This window comes from Pan paniscus, chromosome 10 (genome assembly GCF_029289425.2).
Source record: "Pan paniscus chromosome 10, NHGRI_mPanPan1-v2.0_pri, whole genome shotgun sequence".
Lineage (NCBI taxonomy): Eukaryota > Metazoa > Chordata > Mammalia > Primates > Hominidae > Pan > Pan paniscus.
Genome location: NC_073259.2, coordinates 20,673,472 through 20,695,863, shown reverse-complemented (window position 1 = coordinate 20,695,863; position 22,392 = coordinate 20,673,472). Strand labels below are relative to the sequence as shown.

The 22,392-nt window shown below is 38.6% G+C and overlaps 1 protein-coding gene across 2 annotated transcripts in view; it reads left to right on the top strand.

Moving 5' to 3' along the window:
* The first annotated feature begins 20,366 nt into the window (after positions 1 to 20,366).
* RERG (RAS like estrogen regulated growth inhibitor) overlaps positions 20,367 to 22,392 on the top strand; it is a 112,904-nt gene continuing 110,878 nt past the window's right edge. The window contains exon 1 of one of the 2 annotated variants that reach the window (XM_008969556.4): positions 20,367 to 20,639. The gene's annotated coding sequence lies outside the window, so the exon portion shown is untranslated. The remainder of the gene's footprint in view (positions 20,640 to 22,392) is intronic. The other variant, XM_008969557.4, reaches the window with a different exon arrangement.

Genomic DNA, 22,392 nt, shown 5'->3' with positions numbered 1-22,392 from the left:
ATCTGCCACCTTCCTTCACAGATTCAGAAGGCAGGCAACAGACCAATGCTGGCGGTACCAGTTTTATAATCCCTTAGCATGACCACCCCATCTGGTTTAGTATCTTCTCTAGGACCTAAGATACTTGCCTCGTATTGTGTTGCTCTCAGCCTTTGTGGCCTCTGCTCCAGACAGGAAAGCTCACAGATATCATAGTGTTATATAAACATAGGATTCATCTGGACAGAGATAGCATTCGAACTATAGGTCTGCCTAAGAACATTGAGGAAGAGAGAGAGAGAAGAAAAGGAATCTCATCTAGGGGATTCAAAGAACTCCGATATTTAGAGTTAAGGTACAGAAATAATTTTACAATGAAGTTTAAGAGAGATGAGGGGAAAAATACATGGTTGGTATCACAGCATTTTGAAAGGTAAAAGGCAAAGCAATATCGTGATAGATTTTTTTCTACCAGAGAAGAAGTTTGTTTCTGTCACTGTTGATACTTGATAGATATAAGTCCATAAGTTAATGTCGGAATGGGTTGTAGCATTATGAGAAGATTGAAAGCATTGACGAACCAAAATATAAGCTGATTTTTTAAATACAAGTAAGTTGCTTTTAATTCATTAAATCAATAACAAAGTCTTACAAAAGAAAATTACATTTCAATCTTCAAGTTTTGTGGGTCAAGGAGGAGAAGTGAAATAAAAAAGCAAAAAGGAAAACAAAAACAAAAGCAGAAAACGATTAGGAGGGCGGCCAGTATTCATTTTCACTCTCAGATCTAAATGTTAGAACGTAATTGCTGACTCTTCTATTTGGTTTTAAAAGTTGACATTTGAGCTGAGACAACCGTTTCTAAGCTGAAGTAGAATTAAGCATATTGTATACTGACATTTTTCACTGTCCAAATAAGCTTAAAACGAATAATCTTAGAAATGTTTGTTTGGCATCAGTGAATATATAAATGAATTAAGGAATGTATGTAATATGTCCATACCTCAAACAACATGAAATATTTGAGAATGTATGAAAGGTCAAATTTATGTTTTTCCCCCTGCATTCCAAATAATAGCATCATGTTCTAGTTAAGAAATATAGTATAACTTAGTTTAATGTATTTTATGCCCTAAAATGCTTTCATTATAAATTTTAACTTTGTAGTTGTTCAAATTATTTTAACTTCTAGTGGAGACAACTATTGTGTATATAGTTTTAAATGGAGATTTAACTATTAGGATTAAGGATTAATTTCTACATTTGTTTAGTTGCATTCTGTTCCTTTAAAAACAAGGGCTTCAACATAAGACAAAAGTGCTTGAGCAATACTTTGTGCATCATTGGAACAATTACTGTCTGTGAAGCCATTTTGGACCAAAAGATAATTTTTAGCATTTTCTAAACTCTAGGGAAAAAAAAGTTGAACTTTGGAACCCAGGAATTTCGACTAAGGCATCAACACTCTTCTTGTAAACAGTGGTAATTAGGGCTTTGCCAAGTAGGAATGGGGCTTTCTGCCACAAAGATATGCTTTTGTGATAATATAAAGTGGTAATTATTTCCATTCAAGGCTATTTTTAAGTTGTTTCCACCTGCTTGCATGTTTATGAAAATCATTTCTGGCCATGGTAAAGCTTGACCTAACTAGATAGCTGGCATAAACATCACTAATGATTTGCTCTGATAAACATGAAGAGAAAAATGTGATTTCCATTTTCTTTCAAGTCCTTAATTGTAGGAATTCACATTTGAAATGTTATTATCCTTTGTTCTCAAATCACTCATTCGCCAATCATATATCTTGGTTTATTTCTGCAGATTTCCTACATGTATGCTGCACTGGGACCAGTCACGCAGAAAGACTGGCTAGACTTTCAGTCTCGGGAGAATAGATCCAAGCATAAGTGGTAAATTTGAAGGTGGCTTGGTTAATGCTAAGTCAACCTGGATAGTTTAATTGCCAGGAAATAGGGAGGTAAAACCAAGTCGAAGAGTTGTCTATTGACAATGGGACCAGGATCAACGACCCCTGAGATTTCCAGGAGTCAATATAGTTTCACATCAACAGGAGTTAAGAATGGTATCCTTGGAGATTACGTGGCGCCAAAAGAGCGAAGGTGGGAAGTTCAGCGTTAAAGAGTCTCTCCAGCCTGGAGAATGAGCAGCAGTTCCTAAAGGATTATGCTATCTTCTGATCAACTTTTGACATTTGACTTAAAATTTTAAACTTGCATAAGTAATTGCATGCACACAATAAAATATTCAAAAGGTTCAAACAGGTGTATAATGAAAGGGAAGTCCTTCTCCAAGCCCTCAGTTATCTTCCTCAGAAGAAACCACTGTCCCAGCAGCTCTGAATCCCCCTTCCAGAGATATTCCCTGTGGCTGAGCACAGTGCCTGTGTATAATTACAACTGTTTAATATACAAATTGTATCTTACTGGGTTGCCCTTTCTTTTCTATTTAACAGTGTGTCTTTGAGTTCATTTTTTATCCCCATTCATTTTAATGGCTTCTGTTACCTTTTTATCTGGTAGTTGGGGCTGTCAGTTTAACTCTATTTCATCTAACTCATTTCACTTAAATAAACTTTACCTTACATTTAAATTAGATCATATGTAGTTAGCATCTAAAAAATATCTGGCATGGATCAGGCTCTTCCACTTCTATTTGTGTGATATTGAGGAAGTTACTCAATTTTTCTAAGTCTCCTTTTTCTCATGTATATAATGGGGATACTATCTGCCTGACTGACATGGCCAATATGACTGCTGTCTATCAAATGTGTGCCTCTCTTTTACACTAGAGAGTTATATCTGGGAAGAAATAGTACAGCTGGAGGCTCTATTTGCTGGTGCCCATTATAGTGTTATCATGTGACTAAGTTTTGCCAGTGGAAGATGAGAAGTAATGATATAGGTCAGTTCAAGCCAAGGCAATTAAAACCACAACTACACACTAAATCATATAATTGGGGTAAAGGGCAAATAAGACAACATAAGGAAAACATTTAGGGCATAGTAATGCTAAGTAAGTGGTATTTATTATTATGAGTATTATAACCCACATTTGGCACTCCATATGAATAACCTGTAGTTTTTCCTGTATCAGCTTCAATAAGAACACAATACTTGGTCACATGCTTCAAGGTCAAATGCAAGTCACAATGTAGATTTTAATTGCAGAAATAAAGGAGCAAATTTACATTGCACACATCATAGCAAAGAACTTAGTAACAATCTCCATTAGACCTTTTTTCTCCCAGAGAGTAATTCTTCAGCTGCCAGCCTAGAGATGTTTTTCTTTCTTGATATTTTCCCCATAAATCTCTAAGTTATACTCTATTGTCCAAACAAATTCAGATTCCACTTAAAAAATAATCTCACTTGAAGAACTTCTGAGGTCAACTGGACCCGCCTTCCTTAAAAGGCAAATTGTCAATAACCCATTGTTATTCAACCTGATTTTTGATGGTCTCCATTCTTAGCTAATCATAATATCCAAATATCCAAATATTTACCCAACATTACTAGAGCCTATACCTAGAAGGGGATTTTTTTTTCTAAGAGAAATATTCTCCCTCCTCACCCAATTTTCGTGGAATTTTAAATGAGTTTCTCATTTGACTCCTGGTTGCATTAAGGAAATGGACCATATTTGGAGATTCTCTCCTCTTTCTGACTAAAATAGCCCTAGAGAAGCCTTGAGTTGCCTCATTAAAGATAGCATCTGCCCACCAAGCTATTTTTTTTAGAGTAACTCTGGCCTTTGCTTGTGTTTGGTCCATTCTTTATCCTCTTCAAAAAAATATAGCTTATGGACATTGTCCCTGCATATGTTGAATTTGGTCTCAACAACGTACTCCTTCCTTCCCTGTCCTGGGAAATTCCTGTCTTTGTATTCTTGATGATGTTCACCTAAGTCTCTTCATTGAAATTCAGCCTCACAGTCTACCCATTTCACTAAACCTCTGGAAGACATGATTCCTATTCCTGTCCCCTGAACAGCACCAACCCTCTTTACGTATACTTAATGAATCTTAGTTCTTTCATAGGAGTTATCATCCAACTAACATCCAGTGTGGCTAAGTCTACCAGTCTGTGGCACAATAAAGATACCACACTATACCTGTGACTAACCATGAGGCAAGTGTGGAAAACACCGAAATTGTTTTATAATATTCATCCCTTGTTTAATAACTGTCTTCATCAATATACTGTAAATTATGCATGGGATGAACCGTGTCTGAATCATTCCTTGAAGTATCCTCAGAATCTAGCACTGTACCTCAGGTATATCAGGGGCTCTGTAATGTTTATTAAAGGAATAAACAATATAGATAACCTATAAGTGAAAGATTAAATCGTCAAATATGTGTTTATCAAAACAAAATCCATACTACATTTTAAAAAATCTAACTCATACTTAATAATTACTACCTTTGTAAATTTAGACAAACTGCTCTTTGGTTCTCAGCGTCCTTTTCTCTAAAATGATGCAGTGAAAAGTAGAGTGAAAGAAATTAGAACATCACAAAAATGCTATCTCAACGTTAGAGATTGTTGTTTTCATTTTTATTGGCAATAGGAGGCTGACAGATTAATTATTACAGTCTAGGATATTAATCACTTCCACTCATGTCTATTGCATTATATGAGAAGTAATGTGTCTCAGAGACAACTTTATAGGAGCTCATTGCCTAGCTCATTGCCCCTGACTTGCTGGACACAGAGGAAGATCACATATTTCCATTCTTTGTCTTTAAAATGAGAAAAATGCATGTCTGCTTCCTGGTTAGGTTACATATATCAAATCAAGTACTCCTAATTTAGTGTTTATCAGTTCCTCCATCCTAAGATTTTCCTTGCCCAGTTTCCTCTGTGGTTAAAAGAAACTGGCAATTATTTTAGTCTCATTTTAATCTGTGTTTCATATTTTAAACCTGCTGTTTTATATTAAAATATAGAAACAAATAACTGTTAAAAATTTATGGAATTAATCTAATGCAGGGGTAAAAATTCTGTTCTTGTTGTTAACAAATTCTTACTATTAAACTCCTAAATGAACTATTCCTTGAACCAAAAGTAACATAAGTATGTTGTCACAAAATATTAAAAACAAAATCCTGTAAAGCAGCCAGTGATGGGTTTCCATCCACATAGGGTACCGAGGAAACTTCCATCATTTATTAAGTACCTATAAAGTGAGGGTCACTTCACTATAAAGTGGAGGTTTAGATACATAATAGGCAATGTCTTCAAGGGAGTACCCAAATCTCAGACTCTTCTTATCCTATCAAGGTTGCTAGAGAGTTTTACGTCAGTAGAAAGCCTCCCTCACTGTAGCAATGGAATGGGCAATGGAAAACCTCCCTCAAAATCACAGTGGGGCTGGGTGCGGTGGCTCATGCCCATAATCCCAGCACTTTGAGAGCCCAAGGCAGGCAGATCACTTGGGGCCAGGAGTTTTACACCAATCTGGCCAATAGACTGATGAAACCCCATCTCTACTGAAAATACAAAAATTAGCTGGACATGGTGGCACATGCCTATAGTTCCAGCTACTCCAGAGGCTGAGGGAGGAGAATCGCTTGAACCTGGGAGGCAGAGATTGCAATGAGCCAAGATCCTGCCACTGCACTCCAGCCTGGCGACAGAGCAGGACTCCATCAAAAAAAAAAAAAAATTAAACACTTTGTGGAAAGGAACACCCTGGTCTCTTAAGACTAAAGGTCATTCCTAGTGGAATGCTTTAAGGTAATGGAGGATGATGAAAGCTAAAACATCAAATGTGTTACTTGAAAGCTGGAGATCCAGGAGCACAGTTATGTGACAGCTGGAGACGGCAAGGTAGGCAGTGCTCTGGACAGGAGCCAGAAGCACCAGAGTCCTTGACTCCAACATAAGGGAGCTCAAACAAATCAGTAAGAAAAAACAAACAAACAAAAAAAAACCAGTCCCACCAAAAAGTGGGCTCAGGACATGAATATACAATTCTCTAAGAAGATATACAAATGGACAACAAACATATGAAAAAATGCTCAACATCACTAATGATCAGGAAAATGCAAATCAAAACCACAATGTAATGCCACCTTATTCCTGCAAGAATGGCCATAATCAAAAAATAACAAAACAGCAGATGTTGGCATGAATGCAGTGATCAGGGATCACGTCTACACTGCTGGTGGGAATGTATACTAGTACAGCCACTGCGGAAAACAGTGTGGAGATTCCTTAAAGAACTAGAAAGAACTCCTTAAAGAGCTATTGTTTGATCCAGCAATCCCACTACTGGGTATCTACTCTTAGGAAAATAAGTCATTATACAAAAAAGATACTTGCACACTCATATTTATAACAGCACAATTCGCAACTGAAAAATCTTGGAACCAACCCAAATGTTCATCAATTGAGTGGATAAAGCAACTGTGGTATATATATACCATGGAATATTACTCAGCCATAAAAAGGAATGAATTAAGAGCATTTGCAGTGATCTGGGTGAAATTGGAGACTATTATTCTAAGTGAAGTAACCCAGGAATGGAAAACCAAACACAGTATGTCCTCACTGATATGTGGAAGCTAAGCTGTTAGGACTCAAGTGATACAATGGACTTTGGGGACTTGGAGGGAAGGGTGGGAGGGGGACAAGGGATAAAAGACTATAAATAGGGTGCAGTGTATATTGCTCAGGTGATAGATGCACCAAAATCTCACAAATCACAACTAAAGAACTTACTCATGTAACCAAATACCACCTGTACCTTAATAACTTTTGGAAAAAATAAGAAGTTGATAGGGGGAGGGTGAATGGTCAGAATCCCACTGGGGCCTTTGAGTAGGTCTTATGAAAGGAAGGAGCCTAGGTGATGGAACCTTGAAGAAGTGACCTAACTTCCTTGGGGACAGACCTCAACAGAACTTAGAATTCTGGTAACTAGGCACCCACATTCTAGGGATAGCCCCATATCCAGCCATTGGTGGGGATGCTCAAGACAGCAAGATGTTCTCCTGCTGTATCTCAGTTTGTCTATGTCCTTGTCTCGACAAAGGCCAAAGTGAGAATCTTTCCAGAGACTGCGGACATTGGCTGAACCCTCACCATCGACGCCTCTGGCCATTTGGCAGAAGGCACCCACAGGTAACACAGGGCAGCCCAGTGGCAGGCCCTTCCAGGCCAGGTCTCAGCTGTGATCCAATCAGGGCTGTCCCATACCCTTCCCCATCACCATGTGTTTTAGGGAAGCAAGAAGTGTGGGGCCCTCCCTGGACAGGAGCAGGTTGTCAGGGGTTGGGAGCCAGGTGGGTCTGTCAGATTCATACTCTGGTCATGGCTGGCAGGATGGGAAAGGGAGTGTTGGGGACAAAGCTTTTCTTTTCACATGTTCATCCTGAGACTTCAATCTGTCTTCTAGTTTCCTCTCTGACTGGAGATGCTCCTATGTGCCTGATCTTGGAAGGAAAGTTCTAATCTGGGTGACTGCCTGGGGAAACAGCAAGGCTGGCCATTGATGCCTCTTGGCCTGGCTTTTGGACACTCTCTTTTCAGAGTTCCATGCAGCATATTAAGCAGGAGTTGTTGGATGGATTCACCTTCTCCATCTCCTTCAAAGAAGGGCAGTTGTACCATGTCACCAACCATGACCAGTGGTGCTCTAGGGTGAGAGTAGGCACCGAGTGGTCCCCACAGACAGCCACCAGAGAAGACCAGGGTGGACCCAGGACTTATAAATGAATATGGGAATTCCCTGGGCTCTCTCCTAGGGCTGTCCCAATTGAGTAACCCACTGTCTCCTCCCAGAGGAATCTGCCTGACATTATTCCCCAGTGGCAACTTGATTACATGCAAAATCCCTTTCACCACCTTGTAGGAAGATCAGAGAAAACACCATGAGTATCTCTGCTTGTTGCCACAGTTTTGTTTTAACTCCCCACCCTAGATATATAGCACGCAGCTCCATGGCCCTGCTAGACGTCCTCCAAGACTCACAATCCAACATTTACTGGGGAGGTTTTTACACAAAAGTAGGGGGGTTACACAAAAAAGGAGGTGAAGCTACTCCATGCATTTGTCTGTAAAGGGTCATCCCACAGAATTCATCCCTCTAGCCCCATCAGGGAGGAGCCCATCAGGAGGTGCCCTCACATGGCATCATACTATTCCTTAAGGGAAGCCATTTCCCATAGCAGGTCAGCCTCTCAATGCTGTTGGATCCTGTCATAATAAGATTCCATTTCCATGTAGCCATTCTGCAGGGAGCATCCTATGTGTGTCCTAAAAGGCTGGAATAGTTTCCTAGGGCTGCCATAATATGGCACACAGACTGAAGAGCTTAACCACAGAAGTTTAGTTTCTCACAATTTTGTAGGATAGAAGTCCAACAACAAGCTGTCAGTCTGGAGTGGTTTCTCTGAGCCCTCTCTTCTTAGCTTGGAGATGGCTGTCTTCTGTCTCTGTATTCAGAGGGTCTACTTTTGAGCTTTTTTGTGTCCTAACCACCCCTCCTTATAAGACCTGCAGTCATATTAGATTAGGGTACACATCAACAAACTCACTTCACCTTAAAAAAAAGAACCTATATCACAGACACACAATTTAATAGAGGCAGAGTCTGGATTCCAACCTATGCTGTTCCTGATCTTATCCATGATGTTATTGCCCCAGTTAACATCTGGCAGGAATTAATGTATCAGACTGCTTCTGTCACCCAGCCAGAATCTAAGAGAATAAGACATCAGACAGGTTTATTTGATGGAGGTATAAAGTGAAGAAAGAAGGGAAAATGGAGATGTATCATATGGGTATGCTACACAGAAAGTGCAGATAATTGTCAAATAGATTATTCATTTAGCTCCTACCAGTTTTTGCTTCTACTTGTCTCCTGGTCTAAGATTTTGATGTTGATAAACCTGCCTCTCTTCCTTTCTGCCTTTCTGCCATTTGACAGCTCCCTGGGCTTTCATATCTGCATGTTTTCAACTTGGCTTGTCCTGTTGAGCCTGTGTAACCCAGTCCCTCCCAATGTTCTCTGGGTGGGGTGGCAGAGCAGCTAATATTAGGCAAATATTTCTATAACTCTTTGTAGTGTGCTGTAAGAGTAGATACAGGTGAGAACTTCTTTTCAGGCATGCATTCGTCTTTTCCTCCACCAGCCAGGATCAACACACTTGAAAGACTCAAATTTGTGCTCTTCTGCTGTGCATTCATCAGTTTATGTGATGCACAACACATACATTTTAAATGTTCTTAAAATTTTAAAATATAGTTTTGATAAGAGGTCTGCTTACTTGATTTGCAGAATCTTAACAAAATGGCTAGATGGGGTCTATCAAGGCTACATCTTCTGAGGAGGTTCATTAACTTAAGACATTATGTTAAAAACAAAAATATAGAATCTGAGAATGGCTGCATTATGTTGTGGACTCAGGAATAATTATGTACATTTGCATGTGTTGCAGAGTAGTCTTTTGATATCATTGTCCTTTGCTATTCAATCCTGTTGAAGGATTAGTAAGAGCTCTAGAGGCAGCAGCTAAGGCAACCATCTCTCTGCTTACTGGTTTCCAGATCTATTTTCATACACAATCCAGATTCTACTGATGTTCTTCTATTAGTCCTAGGTTATTATTTCATTCTCAGCTGTAACATTCACTTGTTTTGTATCAGTATTGAAGAATCCTCAGTTCTTGTTTTAGTTAAAAGTTCACTTTAATTACAGATCTTTAAACTACTAACATAGAAAGGAAATTGCTTTCTTCCAGTGTTTTTGGGAAACACCTAGATATAGCTTTATATTTGTTTATTTTGCTCACCTCTGAAATTCTGAGCCATGGATATATTTAAAAAGTAAATTGTAAATTTTGGTTTTTGTGTTTCAATAAGCTCCAGTAACTCTATCCTTCAATATTATCATCCAGCTAAAGGTAAGGGGAAAGACATAAGGGCAAACGATATGCGTAATGGAGAAAAAGGCACTGATAACAAGGCAACTGAAAGGTGACTGCACTGGAATCCAGCTTTCATAAAAGTGAGCCCCTGTGCAGCCAGCCTTGCAGGGACACTAATATGCAAGGGACCAGCATGATTGACAGTAGCATGACTCTCATACTCAGTCCCAGAGTTTGACATAAATGGCAGCATCTTTTAATTGACTTCCATGCCTTTCTGTCATCATCCTTCATGAACAAGCTGGCTAAAATAATATTCACAGCCACCAGGGAAAAGCACATGAGGTATCATCTTGACAGTGTTCATTTAAGAGATGTAACTGTAAAATCCAACCATTTTACATTTCTGCATTGATGATCTTGCTGCCAATGGACCAATTTCCCTTGACAAGGTTTTCCAACCATCTCTAGAATACACGTATTCATTTTCCAGTTTATATACTTTTTATTACTTAAAATATGATATAATTTTTATTTTGCCAGCTAATACAATACATATATCTTCATTACAAGATAAGCTAAATAAAACAGACTAAAACATTACAGATAAGCCTAACACCCCCTTATCTACCCACACCAACCCCAGATACTTCTCCAAAGGGACTTTCATCTGTTAGCTTTCTATCCTTCGTACATTTACTATGAAGTCATGTGTGTCTCTACATAGAAATTATGTAGACTTCTTTTTTTACAGGAATGGCATCAGATTTTATGTATTGCCCCTTGTTTTGTGTTGGAGATATTTTATGTCAGTATATATGGATTTACCTCATTAAAATGATGAATAATATTTCTAATATAAAAATGTACTTTTAGATGGTTAAAAAATTACATAAATGGTGTTTGGTACATAGTTCCTGAGTACCATGACAACACTGTTGAAATCAGTGAGGTACATCTGTATGTAGTGAAATGAAAAGATCTCTAAAGCACAGTGCATGAGAAAAAGAACAATTTGTACATTATGATTCAATATGTAAGAATTTTTAAAAATGCGTGTTTATGGGGGGGTGTGTGTGTGTGTGAGTGAGTACACAGACAAAGGAGGAAGAATATATCCTAAACTGTTAAAGTGGTTTGTTTTATTTGAGTGTTAGCTTTAGATTTTGGCATGTGTTTTCATCTTTATCAATGTCTTATTTGATGTATATTGGCAGCATTTTGGAAAGACTTAGCTGGGGATAGCTAGCCTGATGAAATATTAAACCAGAAATTACTATGTATTTGTTTCATGCTCAATCATCCACAGATCATACATATTTTATTGTATTTATTTTATTCAACAGTACTGAAAATGAATCAAGCTCTGTCTCCATGCCAGCTACTATGTAAATAAGTAAATAAGTAAAACTGTAATGTTTTTCACCTTCTACAGTTTTCCCTGAGTTAGCTGCTTATTGGCATCAGTTGGTGGCTGTTATTAAACATTAGGATTTCTGTATCAACTAGATTCATTAAATGATGATTTCATGTAAAAAGAGTTTCTACTTTCAACCCTATATAAGAGACAGAACAGAGGGAAAATTATCCTAGCTTATGTGGCTTCTTAACCTTTTGTAACCATAGATGATAAGTTGGAATTTGTGAGGTTCAAAAAATGTTCCAGTTTGGAATTGTTTTTATGTATCATTAAAAGCAAAGTTAGGAAGTACAAAACCACATGGACTTTCTTATATAAGTAAATGTGGCTTTTCACATTGACCCTGTGGTAAGCTAAATTTTGCTTTTATTATGTTATTCCAGGTCCCACAAATTGTCAGAACTTTGCAAATGTGTTTCTAATTCCCTGCCAGTTTATTAGGTAAAGATCATCCGATATCATCTGAGCAGCATTAACCTCCAGTGGAATATATTATTCTATTTGAATTTATTAATTTCTTCAAGATTCCAACTTATATAGCTGCAATACTTATATAACTAGTAATAACTAAAGTGCATTTACTGTTAGCAGATAGTCTCTCTCTCTCTTTCTCTATTGCACAGTACTAACAAGGAGACATAGGCAACTAATCTTAGAACTGTTCTACTGCCCACTTAAAAGTCAGTAAAAGTGATAGCAATAAGAATTCAAAAAGAAATCCAATTCTTTTAGGAGAATCTAATCTCCAATAGTCTGGAAAAATAGTTTAAACAGAGATGGACTAATGAGAACTAAATTTGGTTCAGAGTATGGTTCAAAGATCTGCTCAGATATGGGCACTCACTGTCTTCTCCCTTTCCTAAACAAAGTAGGCTGTCATTCCAGCAATCCTGCCCACCATAGGGTATGGCCAGGTGAGTAGGAGGATTCAGAGTGAGGATCTGCAGAAGAGACACAGAATATTGACTACAGCTTACTTTTCTCTAAACGTGCTCATTTCTAGTATTCCTGTTGTCATGCTCAGAACCACACCAAATGAACTGAGAATGGGAAAGAAGAATGGAGGCCATCAACCTTGGCCAAGACAAAGAACTATTACAAAGGGAGATGAACTTCGCTGCGTTATAAAAGTAGTGAAGCATTATGATTCAGAACACAGGCTTTGGGCTAACTTTCATGTATGGAATGACGTGGAAGGAAGGTCAGTTGCAAATTGCCTTTTTCCTTTGGCTAGTGTTTGCATGGAACATCTTTTTCCTTTTTTTTTTTTTCTTTTTTACTTTCAATCTATCTGTGCCTTTTTATTTAAGAAGTGATTTTTGTAAAAAGCATACAGTTGCATCAGTTTTAATCCAATCTGAAATATTCTGTCTTTTAATTGGAGTGTTCAGTACATGTACATTTAATGTAATTATTGAGATAGTTGGACGTAAGTCTATTATCTTCTTATTTGTTGACAAATTTTTCCATCTATTTGTTCCTTTATTTCTCTTTTCTTGCCTTCTTTTGTATTAATGGAATATTTATATTTTATTTTATCTTCTCTATTAGCTTTTTTGGTTATACTTTGGGATTCCTTTAGTGTTTTCCCAGAAATTGCAAGTGCATTGTTACATTATTGGTCTAAGTTAGTAATTTTGCCAAATCCCTCAATATGTAAGAAATTTATAACAGCATAACTTAATTTATACCTCTTATTTTGTTTCCTACTGTCATATATTTTACTTCCAGAAATTATAAACCCACAAGACTTTTTTTTTTTTTTTTTTTTTTTTGAGACGGAGTTTCACTCTTGTTGCCCAAGCTGGAATGCAATGGCGTGATCTCGGCTCACTGCAACCTCCGCCTCCCGGGTTCAAGTGATTCTCCTGCCTCAGCCTCCGAAGTGGCTGGGATTACAGGCATGTGCCACTACGCCCAGCTAGTTTTGTATTTTTAGTAGAGACGGGTTTTCTCCATGTCGGTCAGGCTGGTCTCGAACTTCCGACCTCAGGTGATCCGCCCGCCTCGGCCTCCCAAAGTGCTGGGATTACAGGCATGAGCCACCACACCTGGTAAAGACATTTTTATACTTGTGGTTTTCATTGGTTAATATTCATTTATTTTTACCCATTTATTTACCCTATCAGGAGTTGCTGCCACTACTAGAATTTTTTGGTTTTGCTTCCATCTGAAATCATTTTTTTCATTGTTCTGCTGACAATCAATAAACTATCTCAAATTTTGTCTGAGAATGACTTATTTCAACAAATATAGAATTCTAGCTCAGCACTTTGAAAATGCCTTTTCATTGTCCTAGGTTTTCCACAGTTTCTATTGAGAGGCTATAATCCATTTTTACTGTATTTTTTTCTTAAAAACTGTGTGTCTTTTTTGTTTTTTTTCTCTAGGTGTTTTTAGTATTTTCTCTGTATTTTGATGATCAGTAAGTTGATGTATGCATGTAGGTTCAGCTTTCTTTTTATTTACCTTGCCTGGGGTTCATGAAACATCTTGAATTGAGGGATTACTACCTTTCATTAGATTTGCAAAATTTTCAGCTATTATTTCTTCAACTATTGCTTTTATCTCATCCTTTCATTCTTCTCTTTCTAGAACTCCAATTACATGTGTGTTATGACTTTTGATCATGTTCTACATTTTTCATTCTCTGTTTTGATCTTTCCATTGTTTATTTTTCCTCTGTGGTCCATTTTGGACATTTTCTAATGACAGATCGTTGAATTTACTATTCTGTCTTCCAATCTTTCAATCTACTGTTAAACCCCTCAAATGGGTTCTTAATTTTAAGTATTTATTTATAGTTCTAAAGTTTTTATTTGATCCTTTTCATAGTTTCTATTTCTCTGTGAAATATCCCCAAATGGATAAAAATATGATAAATACTTTATATTTTTATCTGTCTTTGTCCTTTATTTCCTCTGTTGGTTTTAGCATAATAATCCTAGCGATTTTGAAGTCTTCATCTAATTACTTCAATATATAGACATCTATCTTGTATTTTTATCTCTTGAGTATTGGTAAATTTTATGTGCTTCTTGCCTATCTGGAAATGTTTATTGTCTATGTTATGAACTGAATGTTTGTGTGCCCTCAAAATGCATATGTTGAAGCCATATTCTTAGTGTGATTTTATTTGGAGATAGAACCTTTCCAAAAAAGAATTAAGGTTAAATGACGTCATAAGGATGGTATCAGATCCAATAAGACCAATGTCCTTATAAAGAGAAACACTGGAAAGCTCTCTTTGTCTCTCCACACACTCATACAGAGGAAGTCGTGTGAGCACATAAAGAGGGCCGCCTGCTGGCCAAAAGAAGAGGCTTCAGAATGAAACTTTCTTGGACTTCTTAACCTCCATAAATGTGAGAAATATATTTCTGTTGTTTAAGTTACCCATTCCGGGGTACTTTGTCATGGCAGCCTGAGCAGACTAATTCAGTAGGTTTGACATTGTAGATGATGGTTATACAGGCTCTGGATCCTGTTAACTTTTTCAAGAGTGTTGTATTTTGTTTTGGCAGGCTGTTAATTTGCTGGCGGATTAGATTGCTCCTGTAAAGGTCTCATTTTAGTCTCTGTTGTAGGGGGTTGTCTTTCAGATCCACCCTTAGTCCCAGGTTACAGCCCTTCTGCCTAAGGCATTAATGGTCCTCACTCCTACTTCACAAAGATTTCTGAACGCTGACTGGGCTGAAACTCGGATGTCTTCTCAGCACTCAGAGAACTCTGTAATTCACATCTTGGGATTCAGGAGCTTTCAGACTTTAGGCAGCTGTTCTTTTTTTTTTTTTTTTTTGCAGTCCTTTTTTTTTAATTACACTTTAAGTTTTAGGGTACATGTGCACATTGTGCAGGTTAGTAACATATGTATACATGTGCCATGCTGGTGCGCTGCACCCACTAACTCATCATCTAGCATTAGGTATATCTCCCAATGCTATCCCTCCCCCCTCCCCCCACCCCACCACAGTCCCCAGAGTGTGATATTCCCCTTCCTGTGTCCATGTGATCTCATTGTTCAATTCCCACCTATGAGTGAGAATATGCACTGTTTGGTTTTTTGTTCTTGCGATAGTTCACTGAGAATGATGATTTCCAATTTCATCCATGTCCCTACAAAGGACATGAACTCATCATTTTTTATGGCTGCATAGTATTCCATGGTGTATATGTGCCACATTTTCTTAATCCAGTCTATCATTGTTGGACATTTGGGTTGGTTCCAAGTCTTTGCTATTGTGAATAATGCCGCAATAAACATACGTGTGCATGTGTCTTTATAGCGGCAAGATTTATAGTCCTTTGGGTATATACCCAGTAATGGGATGGCTGGGTCAAATGGTATTTCTAGTTCTAGATCCCTGAGGAATCGCCACACTGACTTCCACAATGGTTGAACTAGTTTACAGTCCCACCAACAGTGTAAAAGTGTTCCTATTTCTCCACATCCTCTCCAGCACCTGTTGTTTCCTGACTTTTTAATGATTGCCATTCTAACTGGTGTGAGATGGTATCTCATTGTGGTTTTGATTTGCATTTCTCTGATGGCCAGTGATGATGTTTACCAGATGTCTCAGAGACTCACCACGCAATGTGCAGCTCTGAAATTAGCCAAGATCCTAGGGACATTTCCATGCAAATATCTGAGCTTCTGTCTCCGTGGCTGCTGCCCTTTCTGATAGCCTTCTGAACCCAGTTGCCTTAGTAGCCTTGAACCCTAATCTCTCACTGATGTTTGGGCTTCACTTTCATGGATATGGGCCCTTAAAATGCCCCCAACAAGAAAATTTGTGTGCCTGTGAGGCTAAACTCCAGTACATCCCCTCTGTCAGATGTGCAGCCCTGCCTTGGTTGTTTGCCAATGCTTCCAAACAGCTATTTTGTATATTTTGGTTAGCCTTTATAGTTGTTCCCAGTAAACAGGAAAGTTCAATCTCAGCTAAAATAAGTCTTGCCTTTGCCTAATATTTAACTAAATAAATGGTAACAGCAATTAAATACTCATCCCAAAGTCAAAAGATAATCATTAGTAGCAACAAAATAAGGAAATGAGTATAATTTCTTGCCACGTAACTTCAAAATGAAATAAAGAAAATAAAAGATTATGATATAGAAAGTCCTGGCTTTCCAGAAGCAGTACTGATGAGTGATCAAATTGTAAGTATTATTTCTCACCAATTAAGAATGTCTGCAAATTTGGAGTGAAATGAACTGAGCAACTACACTTACCCTTTTCTGATGGGAGGAGAGGGCAGAGTGAGTAGTCATAGTAGAAATGGCTTGGGAGAGACAGCAGAGGGCTCCAAGAATGAATGAAGAGTGCAATCTCAGGCTTAAGGGAATCTTTCTGAAACAGTATGTGACCCTGATGGCCTGCATTAAATCCTGAGACAGAGTCTTTAGTAAAACCTGAGAACAAAAGCAGAGCATGTAACCTCTCTCAGAGGCTGCACAGAGACTCAGAAGCCCTCACCTTCTCATCTCGGGATGGTAGACAGAATGCAATGCTCACCTTCAAACCACTGCTTTATAGAAAAAACAAACAGGCCTCAGATAAGGTAGGAATGAAGTCAAGCACAATTAACTGAATTTGTATCATAGCAAATATGAGTCTTGATCTAAAAAAGAAACCAATAATAAATATAAATATAAAAACACACTACACAGGAAAAAAAAGGAGGAGAAGGTCATTGTAAGCAAAAGTAGGCTAATAACAAATTTAAAAACAACAAGAAAAGGAAGAAACAGGTATTCTCAATTATATAATACAGCACCTGCAAGACCTTCTTGAAAACATTGCTTAATGAAGATATCAAGGGATGAATCAAAATAATCAATAATAGAAAGAACATGATAAAAGAATCAATGAAATAAATTTATTCTATTTAAATATAGAACTAAGTTTAAACCACTTTGGGAATGAGAGTTATAAGTGGAATGTGAATGTTACAAATCTTGACAATGAACAAACGAAACCTGTGTAAAAATATAGAAGGAGGGAAGAAAAAAAGAGACATAATAAAAGAGCTATTTTCTTCTTTTTAAATAGCAAACAGTCAGTTGATATTGACTAAAACAAATATATGTTTAAGCATAATGAATTCAGATCTGGTTTTATGTAATAATTCAAACTGTAAAGGAATCTTTAGGGTGAATATCTCATGAAGTAAGTGACTATCTCATGAAGTGAGTAAATATCTAAAGTTCGGTCAGCCTTTAATGTTCACTTTAATTTTGTTATCTTCTGCTTCATTAAGTGTACTTTTAAATTAAAAATAGCATCTACAGGATGATGACACTTAGCATATCTGTGCCATTTCACATACCTGTCCATCAGGATGTCTGTTTTCTACAATATCTGGAATGATGATGGTCCCCTTATGTTAACAATGGTTATTATTTCTGGATAGTGTGATTCTGGGGATGATTTTCTACATCTTTGTATTTTTTCTACTGTTTGAATTATTTATAACAAACATGATTAACAGCTACACACGCATACACACACACAATTCCAGTTTCTAACATGCTTTGTGGTTATATCAACACTTCGTCTACTTGTTTTGTGTTAGAGGTTTTAGCTGAAGCCTTAAGGCCAGGCTAAGAGACTGGAAGGTAACAAGGACTTCCCCTTTCCCCAGGAGAATTCTTGCCCAGCAAACATATGTCATGGAACCGTAAGTACAAAGTGTCCTCTGCCCTTCTTACTGATCCATGAGACAGGCAGCACAAGAGAGCGTGCCTCTTTTTGCTGCTTTAGAGACAAAGGAAGCAGCCCGCAGAATATAGGATACATACGGAAGATGTAACACAGTGGGAGTCAGGCTCCAAGATAGCTACTTCATCTGTCTTAGAGCAGCACATCAAGAACTGCAGATGTGTATGCAAATGCCTCCCTAGTTGAGGGAGGAATGCTGTTGTATTTGGGCTAAGCAGGAAAATGGAGAGAATCAAGTTCCACACGCAAGTTCCAAAAGAACTACTACAAATGGGACCTGGCTTGGGCCCTCTTTGAAAACTTACTATTATTATTTTTTTCTTGAGACAGAATCTCTCTTTGTCACCTAGGCTGGAGTGCAATGGCACGATCTTGGCTTGCTACAACCACCGCCTCTGGGGTTCAAGTGATTCTCTTGCCTCAGCCTCCGGAGTAGCTGGGATTACAGGCTCCTTCCACAAAGCCTGGCTAATTTTTATATTTTTAGTAGAGATGGGGTTTCACCACGTTGGCCAGGCTGGTCTCGAACTTCTGACCTCAGGTGATCCGCCCATCTCAGCCTCCCAAAGTGTTGGGATTACAGGTGCGTGCCACCACGCCTGGCTAATTTTTTGTATTTTTAGTAGAGACGCTATCTCTACCATGTTGCCCAGGCTGGTCAATAACTCTTATTAAATAAGAGTGGCAAAGTGGGAATTCCAACTCAAGTCTCTGTAAATAGTATATTTACAGATATAGGGTCACAGATTTTTTTTTTATTAAATCTTGCCCTGAGTATAAGATTTAATGGGGGAAACAAGGTAACATGTGAAACCTGAACACCTTAATGCCACACGATTCCATGTAATTGGAATTCTGTAAGATTCTATATAATGAATCTGGGTAATTATTATCCCATCCCAGACTTCAAAGATCTTCTGCATGCTAAGACACCAAAGTCTCTCTCTTTTCCAGGCCTCTTTCTTAAATGTCGCAGCCCCATACATTCAATTTCTTACTGGATGGTCTATCCTAAATCCAGTATGTTAAAAAGCTCAAACATATCCTATCACAACTTCTTCTTTATCTTAATTCATTCAATTCAGTAGATATTCTTTAACTACCTACTATATGCCAGGCTGTAGGTATACACACTGTATGGATGATGCTGAGAATACAGAAGTCACACGTGGTACATTCCTGGCTTCTGGGAGCTCACAGATTAATGGAGAGGACTAAGGGGCAGAAATGAGTACAACACAAACACAATGATAAGATCACAGGGTCCTGTGAGATACAGAGGGAGGCATCTAATCCAGATGTATGTGGTGTGGAGGGAGGGGTACATTAGTGATCAGGAAACTCATAAACCATACAATGTTTGAGCTTTCTCAAAGAACCAGCAGGGCAGCTCCTGCTCAGCTAGGCAACTCCTCTTTTTGCCATAGATCTAGCTGTTCCATTCAGCCATTCACTCGTGGCTGCAGTGACCTTCCAGGTCAGTCTGGACTCTGGAAATTGCCTCCATGGTTACCTCCCTTCCCATTGATGACATTCTACAGATCGTTCAGTTTGCCCTAGGCCCCTGTCTGTTCTGTATAACACTGGTTTTCTGGAAGCCGTTTGGTATCTTGGTAAGAATACCCAGATTTATAAGGGAAAAACAATAACATAAGTGCCTCCTGCTTCTTTGCTCAGATGTTTCAGTTTTTGGGAGATCATTTAGCCTCTCTGAAGCTCACCTCCTCATCTGTGAAAGGCTAGTAATTATAATACTAGTTCTTACATGAAGAGAGGGTGTAAAAATCAAATCAGATGAGGGATATGAAAGCAGGTCCAGCACAGCTCGCATATTAATTGTCTTTGTTAGGGTCTGAGCATAATGGAGTATGACTCCAATGCAAATCCTATAAATGCTGATCCTGTAAGGAGGACGAGAAGCTTTTGGAACTTTCTCAAATATATGAATAGAATTTCAATTGAATTCCTTGTTTGTTTTTCCTAGCATCTCTCAGTTTCCAATCCAGTCTGGATTTCATTCCAGCCATTTACTAGCCTTGCATTACCTTCTCCTTCAGTTTCCTCTTGGGTATCATGGAGATAATTAAAGATACTTCAAAGAGATATTGTGAGGATCATTTGAAGTAAGGAATAGAAAACACCACGTAGTGATGCTTTCTTAGGCAAGGTTTCAACCGAGGAAAGCCGCCCTTCGGTGGGAGCCTGGAGGCTTGGAAATAACCGTGAAAAAGGGAAGCCCGTCTTGGGTGCAGCACGTTAAAGACCCAAGCTCGCAAGCCTGGGAGGCAGCGCGGCGGGAGGAGCCTGCCCCTGCCCCCAGTAGGGGGCGCCGAAGCGCCGCACTGCAGCATCCTGGCCGCTGAGCGCAGCGGCCTTGGCCGGGCTCAGCTCGCGTCCTGCCGCAGTCCCTCCGCCGCTAGTCGGAGCGAGCGCGAGTGAGGAGACCCCCGCCGGGCCACTGGCACTTGCTTCTGCGGCGAGTCCCACCCACGACCGCAGCCCAGCAACTCGCAAACGCAACCTGAAGCCTGGGCTGCGCAGTGTGGGAGGGCTTCGCGATCTTGGGGGACCCATTCCGAACTTGCAGAGGACCGTGGCTCTCCTGGCCTGGAGAGTGTGAACAGGTGAGTGTCACGCACGTGTCCAGGTGGCTCTTTCGGGACGACTTCCTGCAGACCCATTCCGAGCCCTGAGCGCGCTCGGCCTCTGAGTCGGTCCTCTTGGTCACCGGGTTCTCCTCCCAGGGCGGCTTTGGGGTTCGCTGCGAGGGAGATGTGAACACCAGCAGCCTAGCTTGACAGGGCTCTCCTAGCTGAGAGGGAAAATGCCCTTTTGACTTAAGGCTGCATTTTCTCCCTGGCCTGAAAGCAAGTGACTTGCAGCCCACAATGGGTTTGTTTATTCTTGCAAGATACCTGTTGAGTTCAGAGCAACATTAAATAGCCAAGGGGCTTATACAATTATCCTTGTTTGCTGTGGGTACTGCGTAGTGATAAGAAGAGGAAGAATTCCTAGTAATGAGACCAGGAAAACTTGATTTCAGAACCAGAGAAGGGGAGGCCAAAAAAGAAGAGAATCTCATTTCCAGGCCTAGACTAGGGTCTTTGCTTCCCTAAATAGCTACACTTGATTTTGATGAGCGCTTGATAACAGAAGTTCCAAGCATGATTACCTTATAAAGACGCTTGCTTGCCCCACCCCCAAGAGGAAGTAGGAAGCATGAACCTTGATAAATATAGCCTTGAGAATGATTTATTAGGAATGAAAACTTTCTTTAAATAAGTAAGTAAATAAGGTTACAGTTATCTAAATATCATAGGTCTAACAGAGTGTAAGCTCTTCGAAGGGAACTACTTTTATTTGTATGTGCATAGCGTAAAAGTGTGGAATAAATCAATGAATGCATCACTAATAATACAGGATTTTAGCTAGCGTTTTTCCTTTTTCCTTTAATTTATGTTTAGGGGAAAAAAACCTACACCTTCAAACTAAATAGGTATGATTTTACCTTTAGAGTGATAGCAGCTGAGATGTTTTTGTCCTAATAAGCACCGTCCACATAAAAAGTGAATGGCAAATTTCAGCCCTACTCAGAATATTTCAGCAGAACATTAGGACAAATGGATTTTCTTAGATCCACGTATGGAAACTCTCAGATTATGAATTATTTGGAACATCAGAAACTTGGCAACAGTTTACTTATTACAACAATTTACATATTTATTTTTGTTTTCTATCTTGTCAAATGTAACTTTTCACATTTTCATGTGAGAAATAAAATGTTGAAGAACTCCTGTCAGTTTTGTGTCTTCCTTTAAGTGATTTTTCTAAACATAACATTAGGTTGACAATAACCAGCTGTATCTTTATTAGGTTATAAATGGAAAAAATAGCCCACACAATTTCTCTTTCTTATGTGAAATTCCTATGCCTCTGGGGCCATTTGGGAGTTACTAAAAAATGTGACTTGTCATTTTTTTAAAATCACATTTGATGGCTACTTTCATGAAACATTAATCAGACAGATAATTACTTGCATTTTATATCCATGGATATGAACAGTTTTGCATGAAACAAAATTATTGTTTATACTAGCTGCAGACACTTGCATGTTCAGTGTTTCAAAGAAATACTTGCCAGCACCTCTTCTCATTTATAATTTAAATAGTTAATATATCTCCACATATTATGTTTCTGTGATGAAGCACTGAACCTTAAAAACATAGGGGCCTTTTCTTAATGAATGCATCTAAAGTGACAAATAAGGAAATCTTTTTATCTTTAGCCAAAAATATGGGACTGGACAAATTGCAGATGTTTAAGCTTCTGGTTTTTGCTAATAATGATTACTTAGACACTTTGTCATTATTGAGGATG